This window comes from Physeter macrocephalus, chromosome 20 (assembly GCF_002837175.3).
Source record: "Physeter macrocephalus isolate SW-GA chromosome 20, ASM283717v5, whole genome shotgun sequence".
Lineage (NCBI taxonomy): Eukaryota > Metazoa > Chordata > Mammalia > Artiodactyla > Physeteridae > Physeter > Physeter macrocephalus.
In genome coordinates, this window is record NC_041233.1 from 38,498,393 (window position 1) to 38,512,294 (window position 13,902).

Here is a 13,902-nt window from a genome sequence, read left to right on the forward strand (position 1 = left end):
GAGTGAACAACTTGTTTGGAGCAGCAATGTTCCACTCCCTGGTGAAGGATCATGACAACTTGTATTTTTCATACTGTACTTACAACCCAACAGTGTATCATGAAATTAAGTTAGTAGGTGATGTGACTAGTATTAAAAAAAAATAGAAAATATCAGTGTATAGCACACATAGTAAACGTAAGTTGTGTCTTGTGAAACTTTTGTTTGCACTATGTTTCATTGGTGTGTATTAGGCTGTGATATAAAATGTGTTTCTCACTGTGGGCCGCAGTCAAAAAAGGTTGAAAGCTAGCGTCTAAGTCAGTCTTGACAATCTTTTTCATGGCTTTCTCAGCTTCCTTTGAAGCTATAAGTGGTCACATGACCCAATTCTGGGCCAAGAGATAGGGAAAAGTGTGCTGGGGGAGAGTGAAGACAACTTTTGCTTTCCTGATAGAAGGGTCAGATAGATACCCCCTTTCCCTGCTTTTCTGTCTCAAATGTGGAAAATGTGTAATGTCTGGAGCATTGGCAGCCATTTTGAGGTTATGATACAACATGTCCACATACTAAAGCTAGGGGAGCACAAAGATAAAAGAAGTCTGGGTCTTTATTAACATCATGGAGTTGCTGCATAATGCCTTCACTGCCTACTCTAGACTTCCTGCCATGGAGAAAAATAAACCACTATTGGTTTAAGCCAGAGGTTGGTTAAGTCTTTTCTGTAAAGGGCCAGATAGTAAATATTTTAGGCTTTGTGGGTTAAGTGCTCTGTGCTGCAGCTACTTAGCTCTGCTGTTGTGGTTCGAAAGTATCCATAGAAAACAAGCAAATCAAGGGCATGGCTGAGGTTCCAATAAAACTATTAACAAAACAGGATAGGCCACATGTGTCCCATGGGCTATAGTTTGCTACCTTTCACTTTTGCCCCTAGATGATCTTGCCCCTTTTATTGCCTCTCTGACCTCATCTCCTCCCACTTCTCCTCCGTCTCTTTGTTCTGACCACACTCGTCTTCCCACATACCAGGCCCACTCCCACCTCACGGCCTTTGCACATGCTATTCCCCCAGCCTGGAAAGCTTTCCCTTCAAACATCTGCATGAACTCACTCCTTCATCTCTTTCAGGTTTTACACACAAATTGCTTTTCTTTGAGGTCTTCCCACTATCTAAAATGCCCATCCCTGGCCCATGCATACTATTTTCTGGCACACTGTGTATTTCATTTCTTTTATCATGAGCTCCTTGACAGAAGGAGATTATATCTGTTTCCTTATATATTGACTCTGCCTGGAATGTCAAGGTGTTTAATCAACATTTGGTGTAGGACAGATTTTTTTTTTTCCTTTCTGCAAGATTCAGGTAAGAAAACAGAATTAGGGGGGCTCATTACCCCATCCAAGGGGACATAGAATCTGGGTTTGCCCCCTGGTAGCCCTGGGGGTCATGTTTGTGCCACCAGAGAATGACAATAGAACAATATCTACCTCTATGGGAAGATCAGGCCTCAGGGAAGCTGAGGAAAGCCACAGAATTTTCTGCAAGACTACTTCCCCCAGGGCATCCCCCCAATAAACTGGGCCTTTGGGAGTCCATTAAAGGAAGAGAGCATTATCGTGTAATCTTGGGCACTCTCATTTTTTATAGCATTCCTGCATCAGAAAGTCTTTAGAAAAGTTATTATTTTGTGAACAGTCCAGACTGACTTGTAAGATCCATAAAAAGCCAAATGGGAGCACTCATGATCCAACATTTTTAGCTAAGAAAGAGCCACAGAGAATAAACTTATATTTGATTTGTAAGTGTGGAAATGGAAAGGAGCCTGAGTCTGATCAAACACATGTGACTTCTTGCATCAGGTAAGGCTGCCCCTGGGGCAGGGTGCTCTGCTCAGCTTTTGCTTGAAGCTTCTTGGCAGTAGGGCACGGTTCCAAGAAGACTGAGAAATTGCCTTCTTCCCTCTGGTGCTTTAAGAGGCAAGTCGTGAAAATGACTCGGTATAATCACATGTTGTTGAGATGCAATTTAGATTTCTCTGTGTCTTGAAGGAAAAATAGGCTTATGTATTTTAACATAAATAATATTAATAATGAAGATTATTTTCAAGGCCATTCCCTTAAAACAGTAAAGGGGAGTTTGAATTAAAATTACTGGTTAATTGCCTAAAGTCTTTTATGGATGACTTCGTGTGCTTTTTCCCCTTTACTCTCTCCAACATAAGATTCTGAACAAGAGAGTTTCTAAAGCAATTTTTCAAAAAGTCTGCAGGTTCTGAATGTATATTCTTTAGAAGACAATTGGATGACTGTACTTGATTGAGATCTGTAAGATCCAATTTAAACCAAGCAGCTTTTCTTTATCTTTAATGGGCTCTATTTTATTAAACCCATCAGGAGGAAGAGGCCATTTACAGAATGCTTCTTGCACCATTCGTTTTGGTGGAATCCTTGAGTAGTAAGGTCATCCCATTGCATGATCTTAACATGCAGCAGAATTTGCCATCAGTTTTCAGATGATTTCTCAAATTATTTGCATACCATCTACCTTTCTTTCCTATGTGAAATGGTTCTCATTAACTCCATTTGTTAGCATAAATATAATAACTTCAGGTTAATATATGGAATTCTGCAACCCATTCCAGAGGTGGGCTGGGAATGAGAATTTATTCTCCAAATGGACATAAATTTCAATGATATATGCCATATAAGTGCCTTCTCCTTAAACGGGCATGCATGTGCGCCTGTGTGCGCACGCGCGCACACACACACACACGCACACACTTAACGTATTGTTTGTCCTTTAAGTTATGCTTTGGAAACCCTTTTGTATCCCATTCTGCAGAACTAATAAGTGCTTAGGCACTGGGTTTCCTAGGAGGAAGAGAGTTTGCTTTAAACGGTGATATAGCTAAAGACTGTTGCTGAAACTTACTTCTGGGGAAGAATAACAGCTTATCTCAAGTCCCTTCTCCACTTGGTCCAGAGAAGAGGATGTAAATTGGCCCCAGATCTGCTCGAAAAAAATATGTGAGGACAAGGATGGCATGAACATCTACAGACAGAGAACATAAAACAGGTCTGGTTTGTTGATAAGTCAAAGATCTTTCTCTTCACCCCCTCCTCCTTATCTTCCTGACACTGGACATACATACTTTTTTTTTGGTTCATCCAACGGTACAAATCAGAAGGCTAGGGAAAGGACATCTCTCCACTTCCTTGGATTTTCCCTGCCTTCCTGCGCCTCCCCCAGACCTGTGTCACCTCCCCACTCACCTGCATTTCATATGTTCTTCCACCTTCTATGTGGCTATGCCCCTGGAGGATGCTGACAATGTGGGGCTGCTAGAAAGTCGATTATTATGAACGGATATTGTAATGACCATGAGTTAATAACGTCTTAAAAATAAGATGAAAATAACTGGCAATGCAAAATTCCTGAGCAAACTGCATTTTCAATGTAACTATGATTTTAATAGTAGAAAATGACTTTTTTTTTTTTTAACATTTTGATTCATTTAGCAAAGAGCAAGACTATTTACTGGACACAGAGGCTGGTCATGAAACAGTACAAGGGCAGGAGGATTTACAGGACAAGGCTTCTTCTCAAAGGAGAATGTCTTCAGTAAGGCTTTCCCTCCACACAGAGTCTGGTGTTGCTTAGGAGCCAGAATTTCTGTGAATAGCAAGATACTGACGGATACTCAAGGCTGAGAACTAAGAAGTGTTAAGACCTTCCCTCAAGCCAGGATATTAAGCAGCCAAAGGAAGTGGAGACCTTCTAGATGGAAAAGAAAGGAACCTTGAGAGAGCACAGAGCATTTGACAAACAAGGGCCGTTTGTCCAGCTCCTGGGTTGTGAATTTCAAAATGATCTTCCTCAGGCACTTTGGGGAGACTCACCAGCTAGAGAATGTGGCTGCTACTGTGTCCTGGAGGGAAGAGCGGCCTCCTCTACCTCTTCTTCTAAGTATGCAGCTTCCCAAGGAATGTAAAACATCCCCAGTGGGGAAGGGGCAAGCTGGCCAGACTTGACCTGTAAACCCTGGGTTTAAAAAGATGTTTCAGCTTGAGTTGACCTTACCTCTGAACCTGCCATCAAAGCCACCTCTGTTTAGCCCCGGGTGTGACAGAGGCTGTCCATTCCCAAGTTTCCTTCCCCAAATGTGTAACTATAAACTAAGGTCCTGGGTGTTTAAGAAAGGATGGCGCCATATAATTACTAAAATTCTTAAATTTTGTGTCCATTGGGAATCATTTCTGGCTCTTCACTTTGAAAACTCTCTCTTATTGTAATAATTAAGATATCATCCTTACAGATGGGACAGAATTAGAGTGACCAGTGTAATAGGGTTCTTAAGAGAAGCAGACCAATAGGAAATATATATTATGTTATATTACATTATATTATATTTATTATATACCCTATCGTGATAGGTAGAGATGAGAGATTTATTTATTTATTTAAAGGAATTGGCTCATGTGAATGTGGGGCCTGACAGGTCCAAAATCTTTTGGAAAGGCCAGCTGGCTGGAGATTCAGGTGAGAGTTGATGTAGCAGGCTTGAGTCTGAAAGCTGCAGACCAGCAGGCTGGAAACTCAGTCAGGGTTTCTATGTTGCAGTCTTGAAGCAGAATTGTTTCTTCCTCAGGAAACCTCAGTCTTTGCTCTTAAAGCTCCCTTAAGGCCTTAAGATTGGATGAGACCCACCCACATTATGGAGGGAAATCTGCTTAACTCAAAGTCTCCTGATTTAAATGTTAATCCCATGTAAAAAAAAAATACCTTCACAGCAACGTCTAGGCTTCTGTTTGACCAGACAGTTGGGCACCATGGTTTAGCCAAGTGGATGCAGAAAATTAACCATCACAACCCATGAGTTTGACCAACAGCTTGTATCCCCTCATGTCCTTCTTGGGACAGACTCTGTGGCAGGTTGTGGCCTGATGCTTGGCATTTGAGACACTTTAGGATGTGACAGTGCCTCCTTTCCTAGGGATTTCATGTTTTCATGTACCTATATATAATCTGTGACAATTTTTGAGGAACTTTTGCTTCTCTATTGGCCTACTGAGTGTAAATTAGGAGTTGGCCAGATAGTAAATATTTTCTTATTTGTAGACCATGTTGTCTTTCTTGCTACTACTCAAGCAGATGCAGCCATAGACAAATCTGTAAACGAATGGCATGGCTGTGTTCCAGTAAAACTTTATTTACCAAAGCAGGCAAAGGGCCTGATTTGGTCCACGGGTAAAGAAAGATTTGGGGTTGATATAGGACATTTTCTTTATACAAAACCTGGCAAAGGGTGTGGGTAAGTTACACTCTAACATGGGATGCTTTCATCTGTGAGGAATAAAAAACCCAAACAGGGCTTCCCTGGTGGCACAGTGGTTGAGAGTCCGCGTGCCGATGCAGGGGACACGGGTTCGTGCCCCGGTCCGGGAGGATCCCACATGCCGCGGAGCGGCTGGGCCTGTGAGCCATGGCCGCTGGGCCTGTGCGTCCAGACCCCGTGCTCCGCAATGGGAGAGGCCGCAACAGTGAGAGGCCCGCATACCACATACCACACACACACAAAAAAAAACCCAAACCAAAGGGATTTTATTATCTCACACAGTAAAAAGCCCCCAAAATGGGTAGTTCCATGGTTGGTTAAGTCAGTGTCTCAAAGACATTTTCAAGGACCCAAGTTCTTTCCATCTCTGCACTCATCCTCAGCATATTGGTTAAGTTCCCCCTCATATTTGCAAATGGTTCCTATATTTCTCAGCAGTCATGACCATATTCAAATGAAGGAGAGGAAGGGTGTCATCAAGTCAGGGTCATTTTAGTAGCAAGGAAACCTTTTCCAGAAGGTACTGGGCCATCCCCCTCTCACTTCGTGCTGTCCGGCAGTGGGGTATGGGTGCGCTGCAGAGGGTGGACCCTTGTGATTGGCAGGGTGAAGCACATGGCTGGCCGAGGGGAGGAAGATGGATCAGCTGTGAAAATCCAGGCTCTACCAGCAAGCAAGGGATCAACAGTGCCCCTGGGAAGAAGTCCGGCAATGCCTGCCCTGACTGCAAAGCCCCAGCAGACAAGGCCAGCCCGTTCCAGGGGGCAAAGTCACTGCCTTGTGATGAGTGAGCCAGGTCTGAAGGGGGAGGGGGAGGACAACAGATGGAGAGGAAGTTCAGGAGAGTACTGGCCTCCGTTGAGCACAACTAGGTGGGGTGGAGGCTCTGAGTAACTGGGAGAGGACCCTGGCTAGAGAAAAGTGGTCTGGCTGTGAGCTGCCCAAGCCAGAGAAATGGCAACTGAAAAGGTCCGTGGAGAAATGAAGAGCGGCCGTGGGGTCCTGAGGCCAGGAAGACCTCCCACCAGCTGCTGGGGCGCCTTAGCCAGGGGGCTCTGGGCTCAGGGGAGCAAGAGGGCTTTGGGAGGTTGTGCTGGCTGGTGTCTCTCTGCTGACATTTTTCATAAGGTCAGGGACTGGAACACTCCCCGGGACTGGAGCACAGCAAGCAGGGGCGGCAGGAGCCCCGGGCCTCTGGAGGGAAGCCAGAGGGTAGCCTGGTTGGTGATGCTGTCTCCCTAAGTGTCAAAGAGATGTTCACTTTGCCACTTCTCCCCTGCCATGCAGGGGAGACCCCGCTGAGGCTGGGAGTTTTGTCCTGGGCGTGGAGGCGGGGCTTGGCGCAGCTCCCAGGCTTGGCTCAGGCCCATCAGCCACCAGGGAAAACCCCAAAGGCGCCAGGCCTCCGGCAGGGTGAGCCGCAGGGCACTGACCGTGCCGGGGGCAGGAGTCAGGCACTGCTCAGGCTCTCTCTGTGTTGGGGTGGGAGGGTTTAATGCTCAGAATAGAAACTGCTTCTGGGCATGCAAACACAGGGTGAAAAGTGGGGTAAACACAGTCACAGCCTCAGTGAGGACAAGGTTTTCTGCCTTGTCCCACCTGAGCTAGCTCCCTAAACTTTCTCCCTCCCTGTTCCTTTCCTCCTCTCCATCCACCCCTGAGAAAAATCAGTCTCAGATGACTTAGATGTCAAGCACTTTAGGGTCATTTGTTCAACACCCTTCTCTTTCAAAACACAAGGGAGAGAGGCCCAGGGGAAGGGGCGTGGTCAAGGCAATAGGCTGATGAGGTCTGTGGCCAATCTAACACTTTGTTCTCCTGATGGCATTAAGAATTTCGGTTCCGGGGACTTCCCTCGTGGCACAGTGGTTAAGAATCCGCCTGCCAATGCGGGGAACACGGGTTCGAGCCCTGGTCCGGAAGATCCCACATGCCGCGGAGCAACTAAGCCCGTGCGTCACAACTACTGAGCCTGCGCTCTAGAGCCCATGAGCCACAACTACTGAGCCCGCGTGCCTAGAGCCCATGCTCCACAACAAGAGAAGCCACCGCAGTGAGAAGCCCGCGCACTGCATCGAAGAACCCACGAGCCACAACTACTGAGCCCGCGTGCCTAGAGCCCATGCTCCACAACAAGAGAAGCCACCGCAGTGAGAAGCCCGCGCACTGCATCGAAGAATACCCCCTGCTCGCCGCAAGTAGAGAAAGCCTGCGTGCAGCAATGAAGACCCAACACAGCCAAAAGTAAAAATGAAAAAAAAAAAAAAGAATTTCGGCTCCGGAGTCTGGAATGAATACTGGCTCTACGGCTTTTTAGCTGTGAGCCAGTGTGCAAGTTACTAAATTCTCCGTGCTATGATTTCCCGTCTGCCGCATGTAACTGTAAAAGACCCTGCTTCATAGGCCGTGAGGATTAGAGGAGATGCACCTGCAAAGCACTGAATGCCCCGCACACACTCAGGTCTCGCTTCTGTCCATTGTTATTGTCTTTGTTCTTGATAGGGCTCTCTGCCTTACGCTTTTCGTACTGCACAAAAATCTTCTTTGTTATGTATGGAGAACATATCGGCTGGCTTCAGATTCTGATGGACTTTGCCATGCTTCCCTTGTCCCGGGATAGACAATTACATACCTGGTAATATTCTAGTCCTTCTTTTGAAGCTCAACACAAATCTACTTTCCTAGGTCTCCCTCTGAATTCATCTCTCGTGGCACATTGTCTGCAATTTCATTGTAACGCTTATATCTGCCTCATGTCGGCCACACTTCCATCTATGGGGTCAGACAGTAAGCTCGACTCAGCCCTGTAGCCCAGCACCATGCATAGTGCCTGGCCCACCAGGAAGAGTTTAATGAATATTTGTTGAGTTAAATGGACTCTTGTCCCTAGCAACCTAGTCTCTAAGTTTATACTGGTGCTGCTGATCGAAAAGAGAGATGTGTTCCACTTTGGAAAGAGGAACCCGCGATTGGGAGCTGCAAACATCTCACCGAGTTTCCCGGAAACTGGATACTGAAGCGATAGTGGGCTTCAGGCCCCCTCATCCCCACTGTGTACCATGCTCAGCCTCAGACAGAAGCAGCTGTTTAGGGACAAATGAATCATCACAGGCATTGCCTATTTACTTGTCATCTTCTCTTCAAAAAGGAATTTGATTTGAGACTCACAAAGCCTTTCAATATCCATTAGGTGGTAAACATTTCATTGGGTGGGCTCTTGCACCTGCCCCAGTATACGTCAGCGCACCCCAGCAGTTCTAATGCTCCCGGCTGCCCCAGATCTCTGTCTTAAGAGGTTGTACAAATTTCCTGGATGATCATGCTGTTAAAAAACAACAACAGCAAAAACCACGCAGCCTATCTTTAGACTCAATATCGGATTTTCCTTGGACCTGCTCTGAAGTCTGGGCACGTACTCCCTGTTAATGTGCCCAGCTGGGCATCCCTGAGGTTTGGAGCTGGCAGGACCCTTAGAGATGACCTCATTCTCTCACGTTACATATGAGGAATGACCCAAGGCCCCAAATCTCAGCAGAGCCCGGTGGGACCATTCTCCTGGCCTCCTGGAAGCTTCTTTTTATAAAGTGTCTTCACCCTTGTCATAATGTGAAACTCACAGCATAATGCTCCACTGAAATGAAACTTGGCTTCTCTGAATTCCACTTCTCTCCTGTGCAAAGGTCTTCCTTCTTCTCCAGACAATGATAAAATAACCAGCCAGGCAGATCGCATGGGGGCAGCCCCTATCCAGCCAATGGGGACAGTCCCTCTTTGTCTCCCAAGAGCAGTAGTTTTTCCTGCCATCGACAGGACAGCAGCTCTAATCTCCAGCTTATCCCAGGGTTTTGAGGGGAAGATGCAGGCTGGATGACTGACAAGTTTGCAGAGAAAGCTTGAAATTTTGTGCAGGCAGGGGATGGTGCAAGAGGTTCTCCCATTTGGATAAATCAAATAGTATGTTTCCTTTGAGAGATCAGTGAGGTGTGGAATGGGGTAGAACACCAGGAAAAGAGGCTCAAGTGTGTTCCCAGGACATATATGCCATTGGCAAGGTTTTGGCTCCAGGCTGAGCTGAAAGGGAAGGTGGGACTTCGAGACAGTAACGTGCAGCCTGCAGAAAGGAGCTGGCAAAAGATTCCAGAATGGCTGTAGGCTCCCGCATTCCAAAAAAGGAACACTCAAGGACCAGGAGGGCCGGGGAGCTGATGTTTACTGAGTCCCTGCCAGCAACCAGGTGCTTTACTTCACTTATATCATAATATTTAACTCTCAGTCAATTCTTGGAGGTAGGTACTTTTATTATTTCCTTTTCACTGATGGAGAAGTGGAGGCTCAGAAGGGTTACACGAGCTCTGGCCACATAGCTGGTGAAAAGCAGATCTAGGGCTCCAGCCTACATCTTGTGCACTTGATGGTCACAGTTCTCATCAATGCATCCCATTTCTTCATGGTCATGGCACAAAAAATTAGGAGCAAGACTTCTGGACTGGCAGTGCAAGGAGCTCGGGGGACACTCTCCCTACAAACCAACTATTTAACTGGAGGAAATTAAAAGTGTCTGGAAATTAAAAATCTCTGGAAATTGTCCTAAGGGCATATAGCAAATGGAGAAAAATTCATTCAAGAAAATCTACTATATCTTGGTGAGAAGAGGGAGGGTATATGGCATTTGAACAACTACCCATTCCCTTATTCCCTCTCAGCTCTATCTCTTGGAAATTATCCCAGGCACTCCACTCTGGGCAGGGATGGCTAATAATATGGGGGCTCCCTCTCCCTCCATCGTTCACTTTACATTACAGTTTTGCCCCAAGCATTTGACAAACCCAATAACCTTTCGTGATAAAATCACTCAGCAATGTGGAAATAGAAAGAAACTTCCTCAACCTCATGAGGACAGCTACAAAAAACCTAGGTAACATCATATTCAATGGTGAAAGAATGCTTTCCCCAAGAATCAGGAACAAGATAAGGATATCTGCTCTTGTTCTATTCAATGTTGTACTGGTGGTGGTAGCTAGGGAAATCAGGCAAGAAAGAGAAATAAAAGGCTTCAAAGGACTCTATCAAGAAAGAGAAGAGGCAACCCATAGAATGGGAGAAAACATTTGCAAATAATGTAACTGGTAAAATCTAGTATCCAGAATATGTTAAAAACCCTTACAATTCAAAATAGAAGGGCAAATAACCCATTTTTTTTAAAAGGGCAAAGCATTTGAATGGACATTTGTCAAAGAAGATATATAAATGGTCAATAATTACATGAAACGTTGCCCAAAACCATTAGTCATTAGGGAAATGCATATCAAAACCATAATTAATGAATGACTGTAATAAAAAAGTCAGACAATAACAAATGTTGGTGAAGATGTGAAGAAATCAGAACCCTCATACACTGTTGATGGTAAGGTAAAATGGTGCAGCCCCTTTGGAAAACTGTTTGGCAGTTTCTCAAGAAGTTAAACACTGATTTACCACTTGACCAAGCAATTCAACCCCTAAGTATATATCAGGGAAATGAATATATATGTCCACCCAAAAACTTGTACATGGAAATGTTCATAGCAGCATTATTCATAATAGGCACAAAATGGAAACAACCCAAAGGTCCGTCAACAGATGAATGGATAAACACAAGTAGTATAACCATATAATTGACTATTATACAACCAGGAAAAGGAATAAAATAAAGATACATGCTACAACATGGGTGAACCTTGAGAACATTATGCTAAGTGAATAAAGCAAGTCACAAAAGACCACATATTACAATACAGGATTCAATTGACATGAAATGTCCAGAATAGGAATATCTATAAAGACAGAAAGTAGATTAGTGGTTGCTTAGCATAGGAGTGGATTGGGGTGGGGAATAATTGCTCATGGGCAACAGGCTTTTCTTAGGGGCGATGAAAATGTTGTGATCTTAGATTGTGGTGAGGTCGATCATGAACATAATAAAGGACATTCAGTTATACACTTTGGTGAATTTTATGGTACTTGAATTATATCTCAATCAAGTTATTTTAAAAACTAAAAAAATCCTTTAGGACTGGTGGGAGAGAGATTGGAACACTGGGTGACCCCCCAGGGCATGGCTCCTCGTGATTGGGGGCCCACTATGGCTCTCTAAGCTGGAGGGTGGTATCTACACCCTTTCCAGGCTCAAGCCCTGGAATCTGGATTTGAGACCTGCATTGGCCTTGCCCTGGAGACAAGCCTTGGTGATGTTTTCTGTGTTTCCTTACTTTGGGGCTTCCTCACTGAGAGGTCCCCACAGTAATAGGAACATGCACTCACACCGACTTGGGTGATTTGTAATCTGAAAAGCACTTTCCCCATCTTTCTTGGAGGACTCATTGCACCCATCCTGAGAGAAGTGCCGTTATTCCCACTTACTAGGGGAACCTGAAACCAGAGAAGTGAAGGGGCTTGGCCCAGGTCAATCAACGTGTTGAGGGCAGATTTAACAATCCCCAGCCCAGGGCTCTACTTCCAATAGCTCTGTTCTACGTCTATGCAACATCTGCTCTGCCTTCTGCTGAAAAAGGGAGGCGGACTACAACAAGGTCAGCCCTTCTAGTCTCTGTTTCTCAGCAAGGATGGGTGTCATTACATATTTGCAGGGATAGCAGTAGCTAAGGATGTGGTTGTAGCGTCTTGGGCTGAGAATCAAATGGAGACGTGGTAGTCGCCTGCTTTTGAGGAAGGTGCCACTTTCTTGCCTGGTCCATTGACAGAGATGAGGGCTCTGGTCTATTGAATGATCTCACCCAAACCTTTTTTGGGGGGGAGGGGGTGGGGTCAGCAATAAGAGTGTGGAAGAGCTTTACTTTGTTAACCTGGGTAAGTTCATAATCGCCTCAACCTCTAATGCAGCAAACCCAGCAGCCTCCCTTAACTGATGACATCCACCAGGAAGCCTAGATGTCTCAGAGTCACACGCATATCACCCAGAACTCCCAATGCCTGCCTCACCTCTAAGACACATCTCAAAGGATGCTGTAGCAGAGGTGTTTATTAAATGGGGTCTGAAAGCTCAGACATCATGCTTCCCAGTTTGCTTCCTGCAGCCTACTCACCTATCCAGCTCTGCTGACTTGGGCTGAGAATGGGGCAGGACCGTTGGGTTCCCCAGAAGCCTGTGCCACGAGGGTGTCTGTGCCCATCGTATCCTCTTCTCCACATGACAGGTGGAGACCCTGGCTCCTCCCCACTTGGGACTCCTTCTGTGCACAGCAGGCCAGCCTGGGACACCTGGCCCATTCGGAATCAGGTGCTATCCCTGCCTACCCAGACCCATGTTCCATATTACTCACTCTCCCCCAGCTGTGACTCTCAGATCCTGAAATTCCTCCTCGGTGGCAGCTAAAGAAACAACTCTATTGCTTCCACCTCTGAAGGCTTGTGAGAATGTCTTTTCTCACTTGGTTTTACAGAAGAACTGGGTTATTGCAGGGAGGAGTCTGCTTGTTTGGGATACCTGCTGCATTCAGGCACCAAACTGATAACAAGCTTCTGGTAGGCTATTTCCATACATTTACAAAATAACTTGTAGGGAATGTTGAAAAGTGTACAAGAATGAGCACATGTTTCTAATCTAGACCTTAAAGCATGTGCTCTAAGTTTTGCTCTACAGAACCCTGGTGTTTGCTCACACGCACAAATGAAGAAGCATTATAATTTCTCATTAATTAAGATTGCCTCTGAAGAATAATGTGTCTGCTCTGTCTTGTAACAATCCCATGGACCACAGAACACTCTGTAGAAATACATACTGCATATCCTTCACTGAGTATCTGATTCATCTTTCTTTGTTCATTCTGGGGTAACTGTCACTTCCGTGGCCCTGTGGCAGAGACCTAGCCTGCTGCCCGCCCACTTTCCTGTCTTCCCTCTTTTCCCGCTCTTCCTTCCTTCTCTCCCATTTTCAACAAATATACATTTCTCACCTATTCTCCCAACAGTCACCAAGCAGGGCAGAGCAATGTCTCTGTACTGTGTGAGTCTCCAGGGCACCGCCTCTGTGGTCCCTGCATACAGCAGGCGCCTTGTCCTGTGTGTTGGCATTCACAGCTGAGGATTGTCAGATTTCAGTCTCTTTCAGTTTACATCATCTACTTGGAATCTTGAGAGCCCATGTAGTGAGGATGTAGGGAGCCCTCGGCGATGCTTCTGGAATGAGCATTGCTCATCTGGCCTGGCTCTCCCTGCAGTGAGCACAGAGCTGCATTGTCTCAAGTCGCTCTGTGACTCCTCTGCCCAGCGCCAGCCCCAGAGCGCGCAGAGAACTCGGCCCACTGCTCGGCGCTGCTCCCATCCTGAGGGCTCGCAGCCTTGCCTTTTCTCCCTGCTCCCTGTCCTGAACCATCTCGGTTGGAGTTCAGGACCCATAGCTGTAGTCTACACCTGCCTCTGAGATGTGTAAGCTGCCAGCGCATCCCTGGCCTTTCAAAGCTGAAAGGTTACATCAGAGATGAGATGGGCCGTGAGTCCTTGCTGAGTGCTGGGTCCTGTGTCAGGAGCAAGAGAAGCCCCAGGGCTTCTGGACTGACGCAGCCTTGTGTGAAGTGGGAATGCTGGTCTC